The sequence below is a fragment of the Leguminivora glycinivorella genome, chromosome 2 (genome assembly GCF_023078275.1).
Source record: "Leguminivora glycinivorella isolate SPB_JAAS2020 chromosome 2, LegGlyc_1.1, whole genome shotgun sequence".
Classification (NCBI taxonomy): domain Eukaryota; kingdom Metazoa; phylum Arthropoda; class Insecta; order Lepidoptera; family Tortricidae; genus Leguminivora; species Leguminivora glycinivorella.
In genome coordinates, this window is record NC_062972.1 from 29,648,546 (window position 1) to 29,664,789 (window position 16,244).

The 16,244-nt window shown below is 34.4% G+C and overlaps 1 protein-coding gene and 1 long non-coding RNA gene across 2 annotated transcripts in view; both read left to right on the plus strand.

Moving 5' to 3' along the window:
* LOC125236235 overlaps positions 1–16,244 on the plus strand; it is a 122,845-nt gene that overhangs the window by 104,952 nt on the left and 1,649 nt on the right. The gene's annotated exons all lie outside the window — the stretch shown is intronic.
* On the plus strand, positions 140–3,533 carry LOC125236247. Its single transcript, XR_007178191.1, has 5 exons — positions 140–223; positions 331–411; positions 1,356–1,625; positions 2,330–2,528; positions 3,235–3,533. It is a non-coding gene; the product is annotated as an uncharacterized LOC125236247 (long non-coding RNA).

Consider the following 16,244-nt stretch of genomic DNA (forward strand, 5'->3'; position numbering starts at 1 on the left):
TTTTAGTTGCATCCGGTCCGTCAAATGTCTTATGATCTATAGAGCCTTTTTGATTTTTCTATGGCAACATTTGCTATGCTGACGTCATTGCCACGTCATTACTGTCAGTCAGACAGAAATAAAAGAAAAATGGATGTCGTTCAGACGTACACGCATTATTTGGAACTGAAAATTACGTAATTTATCGACCTGCGGGCTTGTATTTGTTATAAATCATAAAAAAGTGAGTAATACATTAACTAAGTAATGATATATGTTGTTAGTAATGTGATAAATACAACACAAAATGTGTATAACGAATGTAATAAATAAATGATTGTTTGCTTTTAGCCTGTGACGCCAGTGGAACTACGTGGTTTTCTTTCGTGATGATTTGATGATACCTCAATGGAATTGAGCCAAGTTTTCGCCGTAAGTAATAACGTATTTAACTTGTCCATCACAAAGCAGTTCATAGTTTAGTTTAAGAGGGCTTTCGTGTGAAAAACATTGAAATCGCAACGGAGCGCTTGATCATACTGTGTGTGGTATCAAATTAAAGGGCTTTGCGAGTAGTTTAGAAATATATATCACATTATACGACTTTTCCTACTTGGTCAAACAAAATATAAGAAAATGTCCAAAAGTGGTAATAATGGTACTGGTGAAGGCTCGTTTTCAAAAAATTGCCAAAAATAAATAATAGCAATTTATAATCACTAAGGCATATCAGCAATTTAAGTAAACGTTGAAGATTCATTAAATACAAACATTATTTCGGAGTGATGTAGATTTTCAAAGAAATTGTCACTTAATTTTAGGTAATTTCTGAAAAAAATTGATTTCGACTTAGCCTCGTTTACTCTTTTTTAAAACCTTATAATAAAAATGTAGTCTGAGAAGATTGTAGTACAGGGTATACGAATTATAAATTTACCAGTTTTAGTTATCAAAATTGTCCAAATTTTACAAATAAGATCGACTAATTCAGCTCTATGCGTAAATTTTTCTAAACGTGCTTTAGAGAAAAAATCATAATTAATTTAGTTACTTGATTTTCAAAAATCCAGTCTTATAAAAATCAAGATAATAAGATGCTCTAACTGAAATTTGAATTAAATAATTCTATTGGATAACGGAAAGTGTAGTATTTCACCGACTAAAACTACCAATTTTACATTATTTTGACGTTTTTTTTTTTTTTGAAAGCAGCCTTAACCCTTGACTTGCTAAAATAGTAAAATGTTTTCCAATAGAGAGATTGTCTAATTCCTATAGCGCACTACAATAACATCCTAATTCTGGTCTTAGAGATGGAGAGTATTAGTAAGCCTACTACTCCCTATTTCTTATGTCCGCCTATTGACATGTTTCAGGTATTGGGTGCTAGATGCCCCTTGGAGTTAAGCCCCAGTGCCACTATACTACCTTACCAGTTATGTGTGGGTGTCCTAAGGCACCCCAGAGATGCATAGGGCCTTCACAAACTCACGCCACGCCTTCCTATCTTCAGCAACCCTCGTGATCTCGCTCCACCAGCTCAAACCTGCCACTCGCAGCTCATTTTTCGACGGACTGCTTCCATGAGTGGACAAGGCGCCGACGATCACGGCTTGCATCACCTGTACTGCTATGTAATAATATATGTAAGTTACACTTTTAATGTCTAATGATCCTGTAATCTGTTAACTAATCTCACCTAGTGATAATTATTTGTATGCTTTGAATTTTAAAGTACGGTTTTGAGTACCGATGAGTACTTTAGAACTATCATCTGATATTTACCAATTGCTTTTGAGTGAAGGAAATCATCGTGAGGAAACCAGACTAATTTCAATAAGACCTAGTGAAAATTAGTGCTCACGCCAAATCCTGGAATTATTGCTGTCAAGCGGACTTCATGCTTCCATGAGCCGTGGCAAACACCGGAATAATGCAAGGAGGTTGAATGAATTTTAAAGTATGACCAAGCAATGTTGGTTTTAAGCAAAAATTGTATAAATGAAGAATGTAAGCATTACCGAATTTCAATAATAAGAATCATGCTTAGTTTGTAATCAAGTAGGCCTGTACAAAAGTGCCCCTTCAATTTTTATTTATTTATTTAACTTTTATGTTGTTGTTAAGTCAATTATTTCTCTTTTATTCTATTTGGCTAAACTTTATTTCGATAATAGTTTAGTATGATAAAATTTGAAATTTATCCCGTAATTAAAATAGTCCCTAATTAATAAAATGATCAAATACCTATTTAGTTATAAAATCTCTACCAATCTTATTCTTATAACTTATGCTTATAACTAGGACTTATTTCCTACTTAATTAATAAATATTTTCTTAAATTTTCCAGAGCATGCTGAACAATACTGCCATTATACTAGGATCAACGTCCTGCCCCTTCCCCGGCTATGTACAAATTGGAACTCCATGCCCCTGCATGCCCCTTTGACTGAGCAACATGTGTGTGCTCGAAACACATTCAATTGCAACAAAATGACTCCCAGGCTGACCTGGCTCAGCTCTTGTATGTCTGATCTACATAGACAATGGTAAAATATTTTATTTATTTATTTTTTATTCTTTAGTTTACTCTAAGGTAAATTATATTATTTGCTCTTATTCCTGATTCTAGAGGTAATAATAGCAAGTCTACTACAGACTGACTCCATTCGTTCATTCAAACTATTATACTGTGCACTATATTTGGCACAAACACTACTACTAAGTCTAAAATCTTAAGTCTAGCTTATCTACCTAACCAGTCAAATTGATCTATGCTAACTTACTGCATCCACTGATAACTGGTTCAAAAAAATCAAAACACAGACAGACGGATAATCTGACAAATTAAGTCATAAATATAGGAAACCTATGATCATCTTCCTCACTCTATTTTATAGTATACTAGAATTAGTGTAATCACAATCTACTGATAAATATTTTAAAAAGCTTGCTCTTGGCAATTATGCTTTCCTATTGTAACCTTGGGTCATATTGTAGACTACTCCATAGTTAATATATTTACTAGCTACATGCTACCTAAAGAACTGAAATTTTATAAACTCATTAAATGGGATGACAATACAATATTACAATATCATTAAAAGCCGACTTTATGAAGATGTCTGACAAACAATGCAATTCATTATATGACTTGTTGACCTGTATGTATAAAAAAAGGAATGCACATCCAATAGTGGAATTGCATTCTAAATGTTTTAACTGAAATGTATTTACCCTTCATTTTTGTTCCAGGTTTCAATGAAAGAGTGAAAATTCTTCTCCATGTACAATCACTTTCAACGCCTACACTGACTACACCAAATATGATCATCACTCAACGTGTCTCACATCAAGATACTTTTCAAAAGTCATCAAGAAGTGGAACAATATTTTTTTTTCCCATTATTGCCTGAATAATCCTAACTAAAAGTTATTTCTCTATTCTATTTTTCCTGCATGGAGTGGCGCTTTTCCGTCTAATGGAACCAACAAGAACATGTATGCTCTGGGTTTTTATTGTGCACCTTTCCAATATTACTAATAAAGCATTTTGTGAGTGTTTCATTTACCACCTTCCTTCATAATTTTGCTAGCGTGTGATTCACCGTGTCCCTAATTTTTAAATGCAATAGCTACTGTAATCTGTTCACTGATGGGAATCATTTCATGTTAACACAGCTCTGAATACTATCTTATATAATGACTCAGACTGACTATCAATAAAAATATTCCTAGCTATAAGCTTGCCTGAGGTTAATGAATGGTGTGCCTAACTCCTTACTTGAGTACTTAAGAACTATGCTTAAATTCTAGATTGTATGTTCTTGACATTCTTGTCAATAAGCTACTTGAATGTTTGTCTCTTTCAAGTAATTATTAATTATAATTTGTTCACACTTCAGTGGAAGACAACTAATCCTTAGTTGTTAGTAAGTATGAAAATAGCTCATTGCTACTAGTTTCCCTATGATTATGAATACTATTATTTATTTTATTGTTAATCTCATTTAAAGATAAATCAAAATCAGATCAATGAGTTTCCCTATTGACAACTTAAGATTAAACAACCTCTATTTGTCAGTATAATCACAGCTAAAATAGATATTTCACAGCTTAACGCTTCTCTAGACCAATCATCATTTTATTTCCTAGTTTTTCTCTAGCTGATAACAGCTTATCACTAATCAGTTGATAACACGGAAAAGGGGCGAGAAGATAGTGAGGTAAGAGTGAACATGATATTGTCTTGCTGTCAAAGTGACATCTACCATGATATGCGACACTTGACACATGAAGAATCGATTTTGACAAAGTATACTTAATCAAGTTTCTCTATCATTTTGTCAATAAATTTAGCTTATCCTGTTTCTTAAAAGAACATGCCAATACTAGCAACTTATACATGACATATATACATACTACATGCCAAATCTAGTTAGAAATCAATTCCTACAGAGGCCCACAGAGCAAAGTACCTAAAATACTAGCAGTATTTCCTTGCTTATTTCTACCTTATTTAGTGAGACTGGCAGATATATTATAACCAACAGAACGGAAAATCTTGATTCACTAAACAGTAAAAGTTTCCCTTAACATAAAACATGTACAACGTTTTAATATTAAATTATTTTGATGTATCTAAGTATTTATAATCTTCCATGATATCGTTTTAAAGAACCCTCGACACAAAATTACCACAAGACAGTCGATCTGTGCGTAATTGCTTTCAGTAACGACTAGTTTGTTTTAGTACAAAACTTTCCCAGTAGATAAATATAACCGATACCATTGAGGTTTTATTTTTGCTATAATCTCTTCATTATCGCAACAGAATAAATATTAGCTAGAAAACGAATAACTTTTCTAAATTTGCCATTCCAATTGAATTGTTTCATTGACAGCTGGTTTGACATTTTTACAATAGCCTCAAATACTTTCTTCTATCCCCGGTGTCCCTAGTCGATGACAGTTTTCTGCACGTGTTATCTCTTATCAGTCTGTACGCACGTTGTTGATCGATAATTATGTTATTGTTTACATACAATACCATGTGCACACGCGATTCCAATTATCGTATAAAGCCGCGTCCTAAGTTCGTAACGGGTAACGTTTATAAGTTTAGTTTATGCTAGAAGCGCAAACTGTCATTAGTTCTTTGAATAGTGAATTAAAGTGAAATAAAAATCTAATTAGATAAGTGATAAGCCTACAATGGTTTTAAAATTACACAGCTATGTCTAAAGTGAGTGAAATGTGTTGTGCAAAGTGCAATGTTTCTGTTTCAATATCGGATTATAACTTTGTTTAAAAATCCAGGTTAGTGACCTTAAACTTACAAACATACTTCAAAATGAAACGTATCTTAGAAAACTATCAATAGCTTGATTGCCCCTTAGACTATTACGCAGTGGTTAATAAGAATAGACGAATGATACAAAATTAAAATAAAGTTTCAGCATGAAGGATAGCAAGTTCCCAAAAAGGATATCTCATTCACAGCAACACTTTGTGACAAAATGTCACTTGAATATGCTAACAATTGGACATATTTAGGGTCTATTACATCCTGCGGTCACGGTCTCCACTTTGTAACACCCCGCTACCCCTTAATTAAATACACCCTAAATTACCTAACTTAAGTCCAAATTGTTAGCCCTAATTAAAACAATACACTATTAAAAATTGGCCATTAAAACAAATACTGTGATCGTCTAGTAAGTGGTAGGACCCCGTAGTTGTGCGTAGCAATCCAGATTCTTTTTACCTTTAGGAACTTGCTATTAGGGGTAAATTTAAGTTGATAAAACTAAGGCAGTAATATATTCACTTGAGGTATAATAAGCTGAGAGAACGTCATTTGTGAAAGAATTTAGTGCGTTGAGATAAAAGTGTGTGAGAATGGTAAAATTGTGTAAGGAATATAAATACAGGAAATATATTAAAAAAAAATACAAGACATTATTTAAAATGGGGTTAATTGTTTCCGACCCACGAGTCCCTTATACGTAGGAATAATAGGTGTATAATATAATATAGCCTATTATAAGGACCTCGCTCGAGCATATGTACAAACTAGGTTGCTGGTTCAATTTATGCTTTATCAAACATTGAACAAATGGGATCCTTAGAACAAAAGTAAACTGATGTAAAGTGTCTTTGCTCTACTTAAAAATGTACTACCATAATAGTAGATATCAAATATTTAATCAAGGATCTTTTAATCCCGGTATAATTTTATATGTTTTGGGATGTTTCTGCAACCAAGTCCTCTAACGTCAGGATAGAAACTGCTCTGCCTACCCCTGGTCTATCAAGGAAACAGAATATCTATTTTGATACCCTTTATTGGGCCTATTCATTGACCTTCTTTTGATACTAAGACAAATACTTCATTGATCTAGCCTTTCGAACGACAAAACCCCAGACTCACACGCCATCCCATATATATATTTTGGTTCGGCCATAGCCATCGAAGGTTGTCCAAGATCACAAAATATAAATTCTATATGCGTGCAATTTCCCACGTTCCGAGTATAGTGGTCCATTGCTTGACATCGTGTTTCACTAGTCAATGCTAGAATTGTTTGGTCTCCCAGACAACGTTATCGTTAACCATATTATGAAAATGGAATGATGATTCCAAAGTCTGCCAATCTCGAGGCCAGAGTCAATGATTCAACTTTTGTGAACAATCTTATTTTTATATCAATGATTCTCCTTGATAGCGACAGGATCCTAACATCCATAGATGTCCTATGCCTCCCTAGTATTTAGTATTAGTATTAATTCCCACAAGTTATCCTTTAACTCTAATAAAGTTTACATGTTATGAACAATAAATAAAGTTATTAATCCTACTTCATTGATATAGCAAAATTATCTTACTTAAGGATGAGACAATAGTATGAAAATCCTTCTAATTACCCAAAGAGATTCTAGCTAATAGAATGTGTATGTACATAAAGTAAATATGTGTAATATTTTATGTATCTATTTTGTTACATATAGTAGTCATATTAGAGATACTCAGATCCGAATTTTAATTAATAATATTCCAAATTAACTGTTAGTGTTAATTGTATGTAATAAATAAATTGAAATTTGAACGACTTTAAATAATTACCACATAAATATAACATTCATGAATATCTTGTTCATATGAAATGAATAAGTATCACTATTTAAAATTATCACCTTCAGAAAATAGCACTAATCTAAAATTACAAATATAAACACATTCAAAATAAACAATTTGGACACTTACTTGTAGTCTTCAAGTCTACTTTACCAAGATACCTTCTCGCCAGTCTCCAACCTCTCAATCTTGTATCTCAAATCCGCTTCCTACTTAAACTCCTGATGTGTTCCTTCAACGATTCCTAGTCGAATGCCTACCTAACCCTCAGATGTGAACACCTCAACGTTCCCTCGCCGAATGCCCCCCTCTGACGCTGCGCTCTGAGTTTTATTGTCCCGATTTTAACGCATGCGCTGTGTTGTTTTATGGCTAATGGCCGCTGTACACACATGGCCAACAGTTCCACCAACCCCCTTGGCCATGTGTGTAGAGGGCTACTTGGCCGTAAGTTGGCAGTTGGCGCTTGCGCTTGCCGGCCAACCGATTCGTGTCGGTTTTTTGTCCACACATCAAAGGATCTTGGCGCCAATGGCCAACTGCGTTTACACGTTGGCGCTTCATTCAGTTGGTCGTCAGCCGTCAGAGAGGACAGTAGTGATATATTTACGAAAATAATAAGTTTATCTATGCCAATAATAGTGTAGATTTTAGGAAATAAAATAACCTTGCAAATGTTTAATGTATTTCCTAAAAAAGATAAATGTTCTTATCAGAATATTCAAAAAATTGTTAATATTGCAAATAATTTAATTTTACTACGGGGTTATTATTTTTTAATATTTTTTTTCTGACAACGTCTATGACCAAGAATTTCCTAGATTTTTTCATTCCACGTCCATCTTTCATGAAGAGCCAATGCCAAGTGATTGGTTCGCCAATGTGTAAACAGCGGCTCTTATCTTGGCCAAGGGGTTTCACAAAGGGCTGGTGGAACCGTTGGCCATGTGTGTACAGGGGCCATTACAATGTCTGATTTCGCCAGTTGTGCCTAAAACGCCTATTGTGCCGGACTTGCCTATTGTGCCTAAAACGCCTATTGTGCCGATTTCGCCTATTGTGCCTAAAACGCCTATTGTGCCGGTTTTAATTCCGAGAATTTCTATTTTTAATTTGTTGAAATTCCATTTCGTATGTAAGTTGTTTTCGTTTTATTTATTTGCAATTTTTAAGTTTTTATCTCTGTATGCATTTGTTTCTAAGCATAATTATTATAGATATATCTTATGATTTGAACCGAGGACTGTGTGGTCCGTTACAATAGTCTTAAGATAAGATTAGATTTAGATTTGACGACCGGTCTGGCGCAGTCGGTAGTGACCCTGCCTGCTACGCCGCGGTCCTGGGTTCGAATCCCGGTAAGGGCATTTATTTGTGTGATGAGCACAGATATTTGTTCCTGAGTCATGGATGTTTTCTATGTATATAAGTATTTGTATATTATATATATCATTGTCTGAGTACCCACAACACAAGCCTTCTTGAGCTTACCGTGGGCCTCAGTCAATCTGTGTAAGAATGTCCTATAATATTTATTTATTTATTTTATTTATTATTTATAAGATAAGATAAAAAGTTTATTGCCATAAACTAGAAATCTTAAACTATACTACACAAGCTAAACAATTAATTATTAAAATACAGCTTTATCCTAAATAATTACTTAAACAATAACAGTTCTTATTCGAAAACAAACTCCAATTTCGTATGGTATTGCTTCGCTGTACCCCTGTTTAAAAGGTAGTTGTATCATTACAATAACACTTATTAGAATCTCAAGTGGTCATTTAACTTCAAATATTTCAACCCGATTGTTGTTTTTAAATCAATTAATTTGGTTATTTCTCTTGAAACATTTATTATTCGCTACATGCACGACTACATATTCAATAGGCTACTTTCCTTCTAGTAAAAGTTTAAACTCTCTAGCAGATCAAGCGGTTTAGTACCGTTTGGTAGCCAACATTTCGTAACCGGCTACAAACCGGGAATCTTGATTCGATAGAGTAGTACTATTTGGTAACTAAGTTTTGTTTGGCTACAGAACGGGAATGCAAAATTCCCTGTTTGTAGCTGGTTACGTACTGGGCCCGAGTTACTGATCAGAGTTTCTACCAAATCGAAGCTATAGGACGGCGTACATACGTACAGACAGACAGAGTGAAACTATACTCACTACTATATAATACTAAATTACTCAATGTCAGCATTATTAGAATAAATCAAGTATTCATGACGGCAAAAAAAAACCCATTTTGTAACCAGTTACGGGATATATTTTCCCGTTTGTAAGCTGGTTACCAACCATGGCTACGAAACGGTAATGAGTCTCATTTTGTAACCAGTTACAACACGGTTTTCTTTTTCCCGTTTCGAAGCCGGTTACCAAACGTCGTTACGCCAGTTACGAACTGGGATTTTTTTTGTTTCGAAGCTGGTTACCAATTTTTAGTTACGAAACAGTACTAAAGGGATCAAGTCAAGCCGCCGTAGCCAAAGTCACAATCGTTCATGCGGCGTAGCGTCTCAGTACGTAATCTATGTTGGTCTTCCCTATTGGCACATGTTAAAGTCAACCGTTTGCCACGGAGCGTTAAAAAATTACTATTGGCTACGGACCCAGAACTATTCTACCGTTAGTCAGCCTTTAAGTTTGAATAAACCGAGATACCTCGTGGTTTAAACACTGCAGTTTATAGCCCGTTACGTTTGAGACGTTCTTATAATAGCCACTTTAGCACGGATATCGCGTGGAAATGGACACTAAACGGCTTGATGGAAATACTTGTTTTAAGTGAATTTTATTTAACTCGGTGCATTTAGTTGCGGTGTTATTATTTTCCAGATCACACCTAGGTTGTTGCTACTAAGTATGAGTTATTAAAACATTACTCGATAGCGTAAACCCCATGGTTACTAGGTAAGCAACAATCTTGTTTTTTTAACGGTGCGGTAATACTGTTACGCATACCCCGTCGATTTCAGGGGTTATGTGAGACTCCCATCTCCCATATCCTTCTCTTTCTGAGAAAGGGGGGAAACGTCCTACCCACTAAACCCACATCGGTTTAGCCTACACTTTCGTGTGTAGGGGGCGTCTAGGGATCGCTAGCGTTCGGCCATGTCGTCCCCCAATCGCCCAGCTGGTATATGTCAGCCCAGTAGGTAAGCAATAATCTGGGCTCCTCACTCTACAACGTACAATGAATGTTTCCTCACGATTAGAATAGAATATATTTATTTAACGTCACAACATCGTACACATTGAAGAAGACATGCCAATAAAACTAACAATAGACGTTAAATAGGACACCCTCTCAGCATGATGCCGCGGCAAACCGCAGCGCTGGTTTTCTGTGAGGACCTGACTTAATCTAAGTTTAGTGGCGGCACGTACGCCAACGATACAAAATAATTAAAAAAAAAAACAGCGCATGGAGTCCTTCCGCGCGGAAGAAGTGAAACTTCGTAACATAACCTCAAAAACATTTTGTCAAGTGACCATCACGTTTTTGCGTTTAGTTACGTCCATATTTTTACTGATTTAAATATTTTACATTGTTATTTTACGCAAAGTAACAATGACTGAGTGTTACGCCACATCTCGGACACTGATGATCAAATAAATATGAAAGAGGCGCGTTCCTAGCACACATTCTAAGCTCGTGTAGGGTGAACGCATACCATGCTTGTATGAGTGAGATATGACAGGTCGACTGTTCGTGTTTTTGACAGGCGGTAACTGTGAGGTAACCGAGAGGGGGTGGGCGGCACTTTTAGCGGGGAGCGGGAGTGGCCATATAGTCAGGGACCAAACGACCTCTTTTACAAAAAGTCGTCGACATCTCTTCTAAATACCTAAAACAGGTATGTATGTGTTCCTCGTTATCTCCAGATTACGAATTGACCTGTTTTAGTTTAAGGAGGGGGGGACGGGTTGAGAAAAAGGGGGGAGAAAGATGGCGGCCGACCATCATAGATATTTATTCACATCTCGAGTCCTATGGCACCAATCTGATCGTGCAACATGTCGTTTGAAAGCTTATTAAACCTACTTTAATTGTTTTTCAATAACTATACTCATAAAAGTAACCGTTTACGAAATATTTGAAAATATGTGTTTTTTTATCGCGCATGAACTGCACAAGTACTAGAAAAAATGCGTCTAACTCAATAAACAATAACTTTACCGCAATTGATGTTATTATAAAATTTTCGCGACTATTCATGCTCTTTCTAAAAATATAAGTTTCATTGGTATATAATAATATATAACCATGTAATTACGAATTTGGTTTAGCAGGAGTCACTCTGCCCGGTCGCAGAAATGGGCGCTGACCGTAGTAAAGTATTCAATATTTTTGAGGTCCTATTTTACGGATCCATATGCGAGAGGTATCGTTTCAAAGCTAATTAAACCTACTATATTTTTTTATAAATAACTATAATCATAAAGGTAGCTGTTTAGAAAATATTTGAAAATATGTGTTTTATAGACCATGAGTCGCACAAGTACCTACTGGTAAAAAATGCTTCTTAATCATTAATCAATAAACAACAACTTTTCCGGAATTGATGTTAGTATAAGATTTACGCGGAATTTCGTGCGCTTTCTAATAACATAAGTTTTATTGGTGTATGATATTATATAACCAAGTAATTACAAATATGGTTAAGTAGGGGCCACAGCGCCCGGCCACGTATGGAATTCTATGGATGCTGACCGTCGCCAAATTTTCTATATTTTTCAGATCCTATTTTATTTAACAGGAATCTTTTGAAAGCATATTATGCGTACTATCATTAGTTCTCAATAATTTTTGTTGTAACTGTAGTAGCTAACAAAATATTTGAAAATATGCATTGGAACCGATGTGAGTAAAACATGCTTCTAGCTCAATGAATTATATTTTTTCCGCAATTGATATAATAACAAAATAAACGGCGAAATGTATGACCTTTTCAAATAATAAGTTTTGTCAGTGTTGCATAAACAATTAATGTTAATTTATCCATCGTACTCACTGCGCACCGTCATATACATGGATGACGATTTTCGTTGCCGTTTTCATAATTTTTAAGATTGTATCTTGGTGCATGACCAATAAACAATAACTTTACCGCAAATAATGTTATAATAAGATTTACAGGACATTTCATATGCTTTCTAAAAATATAAGTTTTATTGGTGTATGATATTATACAACCAAGTAATTACGAATTTGGTTTAGCAGGTGTCACTGCACCCCCGTGACGTAAATAGGTGCTAACCGTCGCCTAATTTTATGTATTTCTCAGATCCTATTTTAGCGATCAATTTGTGAGAGGTATCATTTGAAAGCATATTATGTGTACTATCGTTACTTTTTAATAATTTTAGTCGTAATTGTAGAAGTTTACAAAATATTTGACAATATGTGTATTTTTACTGTATATGAATAGCATTCGCACTGATACGAGTGAAACATGCTTCTAGCTCAATAAATTATATTTTTCCGCAATTGATATAATAACGAAATGAACAGCAAAATGTATGGCCTTTACAAAAAATGAGTTTTGTTAGTTTTGCTTAAACAATTAATGTTAATTTGTCCACCATACCCACTGCGCACGGTCAATCGTCATATAAACGGATGTCCACCGCCGTTGCCTTAATTTTTTCATCATTTTACAGATTTTATTTTACTGATGAATTAAGTATATAAGTAACTTCGATACGTGATAGATTAAATTTATTATGAATATACGATTAGTGAAATAAAATCTGAAATATCATGAAAAAAGGCAACGACGGTGGACATCCATTTATATGATGGTGCGCAGTAGGTGAGCTGAACAAATTCAAATTAATTGTTTAAGCAATACAAACCAAACTTATTTTTTGTGTAAGTCATACATTTTCCGTTTATTTTGTTACTATTTCAATTGCGGAAAACTTTAATTTATTGAGCTAGAAGCGTGTCTTATCAATGCCAATGCTATTCATGCACAGTAAAATACACATTATTACTAATCAAATATTTTGCAAACTTCTACAGTTTCGACTTGAAATATTAGAAATAAAGATAGTACGCATAATATGCTTTCAAATGATACCTCTCACAAATGTATCAGTAAAATAGGATCTGAGTAACGTAGAAAATTTGGCGACGTCAGTCAGCACCCAATATCGTGACAGGGCGCAGTGACCCCTGCTAAACCAAATTCGTAATTACTTGGTTATATATTATCATACACCAATAAAACTTATATTTTTAGAAAGCGCATGAAATTTCGCGTAAATTTTATAATAACATTAATTGCGGTAAAGTTATGGTTTATTAAGTTAGAAGCATTTTTTATCTGTATATGTGCAACTCGTGCTCGAAAAAAAAATATTGAATACTTTACTACGGTCAGCGCTCATTTTTAGGCGACCGGCGGAGTGACCACTACGAAACAAAATTCGTAATTTAATGGTTATATTATCACTTACCAATAAAACTTATATTTTTAGAAAGCTCATGAATAGTCGCGTAAATTTTATAATAACATCAATTGCGTAAATTTTATTGTTTATTGACTTAGAAGCATTTTTTACCAGTACTTGTGCGATTCATGCTCGATAAAAAACACATATTTTCAAATATTATGTAAACAGCTACCTTTAATACTATAGTTATGTGTAAATAATTATAGTAGGTTTAATTATCTTTCAAACGATACCTCTCACATATGGATCCGTAAAATAAGACCTCAAAAATATTGAATACTTTACTACGGTCAGCGCCCGTTTATGTGACCTGGAGGATAACCCCTGCCAAACAAAATTCTTAATTACATGGTTATATATTATCATATACCAATACCAATGAAACTTATATTTTTAGAAAGAGCATGAATAGACGCGAAAATTTTATAATAACGTCAATTGCGGTAAAGTTATTGTTTATTGAGTTAGACGCATTTTTTACTAGTACTTGTGCAATTCATGCGCGATAAAAAAACACATATTTTCAAATATTTCCTAAACGGTTACTTTCATGAGCCTAGTTATTTGAAAACAATTAAAGTAGGTTTAATAAGCTTTCAAATTACCCCTCGCACGAACAGATTGGTGCCATAGGACTCGAGATGTGAATAAATATCTATGATGGTCAGTCGCCATTTTTCCCCCCCTTTTTCTCGACCCGTCCCCCCCTCCTTAAACTAAAACAGGTCAATTCGTAATCTGGAGAGAACGAGGAACATATCCATACCTGTTTTAGGTATTTAGAAGAGATGTCGACGAAAATCGTGAAGGAGACGACTTGTGGCCAAATTGGCTCTAGACTAATACTGTACGATAGTACTCTTTATTATACTGTGGTTACGCGCTGTCAGTTGGAAGTCGCATTAGAAGTTTCACTTCAAAAAGAGAAATAAAGTTTACCCTATCGACTGACGTAATAAAAACTTATGGTAGCCATACGGAAAAGTTTTATTTATATAAAACATAATATGAACAACGAATTACATTACGTACTTGACCTTTCCTGGTTCTCTTTGCATGGTTTCTGCGATGTATTTTCGTCTATCTTATAGAAAGAAAGAAAGAAAAGAGTAAAAAAAGCTAAGCTATTTTAATAGAGGGAAAAACTTTAATGAAAGCACTTCCAAAGTTTGCGAGATGGAAGTACTTTAAGTTCCTAACTTGACAATATTAAGCCTGCTTAAGAGTTCTCCAGGACGATGGAATCAAGGATAGATGTAGGTCAAGTAATAAAGAAAGAAAACTCCTTGTAAAGGTCTTACTTATTAGCTCATTAGGCTATTCATTTAATATCTCCACTATATCAAACATCTTATTAGCAAAGGGTAATTTTGTATATTTTAGGTAGGAAAAATACTCCAGTAAAAGCAAGAGTACTTAAATCAAAAGAAATGTTCACCGCCTGCTAAATGACTGGATGATAAATCCCCGACATTAGTGCGATGGCGGCCATAAGTAATACTCGCGCTGTACTAATGACATCCTTTATATATATAGATTTACTGTACGTTTATAGTATGTTGTGTGTAAGGTAAAGTAGGGCAGTAGTGCGGTGTCTTTTGAAAGTTCTTTCTTGGATAATTTCTACCTTGTTACAATTGGATTACCGTTTTTAAAAAATCCAATTACACTATTTGTAGCTATTATAGAAACCGGTACAGAAAGAAACAATCAAAAGATTTCTTGTTACTTTTATATGTCGCAGGGAAATGGCTAAAACAGAGATTTGATCAAATCTCTAAGGGATATGATCAAATCACGCAGGATGTCAAAATGGCGAATCTATTTCATCATTTCTTTAGAAAATTTCAGTCATTTGACTAAATCCCTGACTCTGTTTAGTGAAATCACAAAATCGGCCAATAGACACGCCACGTTTCGTCATTTCACTAAATTTGTTGATAAAATCCCTGAACCACGACAGTAAGTTGACGAAACTAACTCAAAAAATCAATTTCTTTTAACATTTCGCTAAACAAATTTAGGGAAATGATAAAGTCTCAACTGGAATATGGTATATAATAAATATGATTTGATCAAATCTCTGAACTGGTTTTGTCACGAAATGATAAAAAAAGTTGACTTTATTTTATAAGCTCGTTTCGTCAACTTACTGTTGTGGTTCAGGGATTTTATCAAATCGCTCAACAAATCTAGTGAAATGACTAAACGTGGCATGTATAGACATGCCACGTTTTGTGATTTTGTGACGCCAATTTTGTGATTTCACTAAACATAGTCAGGGATTTAGTCAAATGACTGAAATTTCCTAGAGAAACGATGAAATGGATTCGCCATTTTGACATCCTGCGTGATTTGATCATATCCCTTAGAGATTTGATCAAATCTCTGTTTTGGCCATTTCCTTGTGACATATAATAACGAATTCCTTTGGTGACTTGTTGAACTTAAAAGTATTTATGAAATTCGTAACTATGATAAAGTTACGATAGTTCAGCAATATAATCCATTTTCCATTTTCATTAACAATTCCCTCCTAAACAGTTCGCCCACTCAGCAGCATACCACATTTACAAATACTATATTCACGTATACTATACCAAATTCACAACGATCGTGCATATTTCATGAAAATAGGCACAATCATTTTCTAAA